A 5,100-nucleotide genomic window follows, 5' to 3' on the forward strand; every position below is an offset into this window, starting at 1 on the left:
GAAACGTTAAAACAAACGTCTGTGAATTGACAGAAAAGATATTGATGAGAATAATAACGAGGAATAATCCACAAAATATATCACTTATTTCGGATTATATGAATTAAAACATGATGGATATATAAAGATTTGCAAATTGACATTCCCCTTAACCATCAAATCATGAATGGATCAACTGAAAGAAATGACAAAATTATATAAAGTAGAAAAATCTAGCGGAAATCCCGCAGGTTTTGCTACTGAGCATAATTACATATAAACAACTTTTTAAATGTATACTGTTCCTTCCAAAAATATAATCCTTTTTAACATAATTTAACAGTAATTAAAAAGGGCTCAATATGTATTTTCTTTCATTAATAACTATTGTTTAAATTAAAACACACATAGGCACATCATTAATGAAAACAATTTATTCAGACTTTACCGGGTTAAAATATCATTTATTTTACTTCCTATCTCTTACTACCGTATCTACGGTACCTTATTGCATTTGTGAGTAAAATTACATTTCCTGGGGCTAAATATTTAAATAAAAATAATACTGTTTATTTAATATAAACAGAAAACATTATTGTCAGTAAAATGTTTCTCCTTTCAAATGAAGTTTCTGGAGTATGACACCAAACGTAAGAAGGAACGTATAATTATATAAAGATATAGATTTGATAAACAACACGATCACCATTATGATGGGACTCATACAGCAACATCACAAAAGAATATATATATAGATACATGAATAAATGTGTATAACATTCAGGATACATATATTTGTATAATCTATGATGGTGTGAGGAAACATTTTCTTTTATAGTTTGTGTCTATATGCATTTCTAGTATAATAAATATCATGTTATCACTGATACAGGAAAATACATTTCTCATCTATTTATACAATGACAAACATATTAATATCGTATTTTCTTCGCTCAGGAAATATCTTAGATGGAATGTATATCTTACTATAGTTGGCCTTATGTCCGTCCGTCTGTCCGTGACCATTTTCACGGCCAAACGACTGATTAAACTTGCACGAAGCTTAACAGTCTTACTAAGGACGTCTCGAGAATGGTTTATGTCATGTTTATAATGTTTTATTGGAAACACTAGCTACACTGCTTCGATTCGGAAGAAAAAAAAACGGAAGCCATTTCCGTATACATAAATAAAAATACATAAATGAAAATAAATTATACGAAAATCGGCCACAGTAGCGAAACAGAGACAAAAACCTAAATAGCATTTATGAATGTTCAAACAGTACTTTCAGTTGTTCTTGCCTTATTATCTCTACAACGGTTCTGGGTGTTGATGGTGTGAGCGACACACAAATTGTATGAGCGACACACAGACACACATAGACAAAGAGAGAAAGGCAGAGGCAGAGGAAAACACAAACACACAGAAACAGAGAGAAAGACACACTCTGCGTGTGTGGGTGTGGGTGCGTGCGTTTATTTTAACCCCATCAACACACTTCCTCTACAGCGATTTCAATTTGGTACAGCACCCAGGACAAAAACTAAATAAATAGAAACAATAATGTTAATGAATACATGATTAACAACTTCCCAGGAGAAAGTCGACACTATTTAAGTTCGGACATTATAGTTGATGGAAATTAGCACCAGTATCTACAGGATTTCCTTAACAACTTGAATCCATCGGGACTTCCTAAGCATAGGATCTCACTGTAAAAGTACTGTCCTATAATGCTCCTACAAAACTTTGACCCTGCCAATGGAAATTGCAACGGAACAAGATACACCCTCACGCAACTCAATTCTCACGTCATCGAGGCAGTGATAGCGATTGGCCCTCACAGTGGTAATCACCTGTCCACACGTCGGATACCACTGGTACCCTCCGACAACCAGTTTCCCTTCCAATTAAGATACAGGCCGTTTCCCATGAAACTAGCCTTCTCATTCACAAATATCAAGTCTCAGGGCCAGACTTTAGATTATGTTGGTGTGTTTCTGCCCAGTCCGATGTTTACACACGGCCAGTTGTACGTCTCTATGAGCAGAGCAGTGGACTCAGCTAATTTGAAAATTAGTGTTGATGAAACACAAAATATCTGTAACAAAGAAGTTTTGTAAGCGTAATAATATCATGAATATGTACTATATAAACTCTACATGAATATAATCGAAACCAACCGCTATTTATATTTTGTTACATTTCCCATGCCCTATTTCAGTATAAATACATTTATACCAGGAAAGCTATTCTTTCGTATGAGGTTGATTAAAACCACCCCATTTCTCTGGCCTTTAAAATAAGGAACAACCAATTAACAATGTTATTTGTGGATTAAATAAAATACGGTTAATTTGAAACCGGTTGGTGACCATAGCTGAGAGCAATAGTCAAGGTGACTTAGGACAAGTGTCCTCCATAGGACCATCATGGTTTCCTGGTCTCTTACTCTAAAAGTTCTAAGAATCCATCCGGTCAGCCGCCTACATTTCATTGCCAACTTAGCAACATGCACATGAAAGGTTGCATCATTACTCATGTAAATACCCAGGTCTCGCACTGCTTGTGTCTCTGGGATTGCAATCCCACCAGCTCCAGTGTATGTATTGGGTATTGCATTTAGATTTGCAAGCTGATAGCACAAAGCTCGAAACTTTTCAACATTAAACTGCTTGCAATTCTTTCCGGTCCATTTGTATATTTCATTCAGCTCATATTGCAGGTGCATAGCGTCTTTAGGGTTCTATATTACTTGTGAAGCATTTGTATCATCTGCATAACTTGTGATCGTGGCTCTTTGTGTGGCTGAGGGCATATCTGAGAGGGCCATTATGAACAGTAGTTGTCCGAAAATAGTGCTTTACGAAATAGGGCTCACTATTTGAGTGTCAATGGAAGTGGCCCCATAGGCTACTACCGCCTGACTTCTATCCTTCAGAAATTCATGAAGCCATTCTCCCAATTTTCCAACAATGCCAAGATAACGCATATTGTGACATATCATTCCATGATAAAATTTTATCAACGGCCTTTGCAAAGTCGAGATATAACACTTCCACAGACAGACAGATAGATAGATAGACAGACAGACAGACAGACAGATAGATAGATAGATAGATAGATAGATAGATAGATAGATAGATAGATAGATAGATAGATAGATAGATAGACAGATAGGCAGACAGACAGACAGACAGATAGATAGATAGATAGATAGACAGACAGACAGACAGACAGATAGATAGATAGATAGTTATGTTTATTAGCCACACAGTGCTGCACACAGATAGAACAAATTACAAGGTAGAGCTTTTCTTTTGGGGGTAAAAAAAGGGGGGGTGGCTTTCGATCAAAAGGGATCGTAAAAGGAAAGAAAGAGGACAAAAAGGGGGGGGGGTTAAAAAAATAGGGGGAGAGGAAAAAAATTGATCAATAGGGATCGTTATCACAGAAATGTCAATATGAAGTGTAAAGGGGAGGACAGGTGAGGTTTACCCGTGGAAAGAAAAGACTACGGAAAAGACCACGGTAACCTCGGTCAATGAAGTCACATGTTATATCTCTTTTTTTTTTTTGCAAATAAGCAACTCTCTGTATTAATTTTTACGGTTCATAGAATCATAGTCAAGGTGGCTTCGACATTCATACGTGCCATCCTTGCTACATTCACCCATCTTTTTTTAAAACATTCACTAGACAAAACTTGCCTCTCTACTCTCACTTTCCTCTTCAAGTGATACTTGAAGAAGTTGATGAGAGATTGACCAGAGAGGAAAGTGTTTGTCTCTAATCCTTTCAGGCGCGTCCACCAGATACATTCTTTCGTCATAGCCACAAGTATGATAAAAAGCTCTTCCTTCCCGTTTGAAGGAAGGAGGCGGTGACGATATTAACGATAGACTCGGCTGATAAACCGACACGTCCCACACGTGACAGCAGTCGTTCGACATAAGTCCACAGTCAGAAATTGCTGGACACTGCACGGTTGCGTGCAGAGCGGTTTCGTCGCTCTGCCCATCTCGGGCAGGTCGCCCCGTGTTTCTCGAGCCATGCCTATAGAGCTTATCCCGAACGGTGCGCTTCTCGGTAGCACCGCCAGGCCATGGATCTCTGGAGTTATCCCTAGGTCCCGGGCCGAAAGTCGTTTGAAACAGGCGGGTCAGGTATTCCTCGTCAACGCCCAGGTTTGCCCCGAGATCGTCGTCGTACCTCCCCTCCACTAATCCCCTATAGAATGCTTGGTTGTGTTGAAGTCACTCAAGGTCGACCCGGGACGGCAGAGTTGCTTGAAAGCACGCGACACTCGCGGTGCCATTCGCCCTTCCTCGGCCTCTTTTTGATCCACGACTGCAGTTCGGTCATGGAGACGAGCTGCGGGAAAGCGTGCCTCACAAACGCGACCACACCTGTTCACCGTCGTCTACATAGAGCCAGAGATGTCGCAGTCTCAGCGCGTGTCTGCGCATCATCAACCACGGCATGCCCATCCCTCCTTTTAACGGGTGTTGACAGCAAATGGATCGCCTGACCATCGGACGCATCCTTTCCACAAGAAGCGGAAGAGAATGCGTTCTAGTTTGGTGATGGTAGGGTCGGGACAAGGTACGACGGTCAGGCGGTAGTAGATGATGGACGCGATGTACGCGTTCGCCACCTCCGCCCGACCTTTTAGGGACAGTTTCCTCTCGGCCCATTGCTTGGCGAGAGTGACCACCCTACTCGTTATCTCGTTCCAGTTCTCCATTTGGAGGTCCGGACCGAACCAGACTCCGAGCAACTTAACCGGGCCGTCTGTCCAGCGTCCCACGACGGAGGTACTGGTGGACGGCATGGGTTTGCTTCTCTAGGTGCCGAGCCGCAAGCCCACTGACTTTTCCCGGTTGATTTTTCCTCCTGTCACCGCTTCGTAGTCTTTCAGTGTCTCGCCGACCCGCTCGATGTGCTCGTGGCTTGACACTATGACGGTGACGTCGTCCGCGTATGCAGACACGCTCGTCCCGCATCCCAATTCTCGCGGGATGCTCCTCAGAGTCGCCAGCTTCCGCAGTAGTGGCTCAAGAGTCAATACGTATAGAAGCGCCGAGAGGGGGCATCCCTGACGGACCGAACGTGCAA

This window comes from Octopus sinensis, unplaced genomic scaffold, assembly GCF_006345805.1.
Source record: "Octopus sinensis unplaced genomic scaffold, ASM634580v1 Contig16695, whole genome shotgun sequence".
Classification (NCBI taxonomy): Eukaryota; Metazoa; Mollusca; class Cephalopoda; order Octopoda; family Octopodidae; genus Octopus; species Octopus sinensis.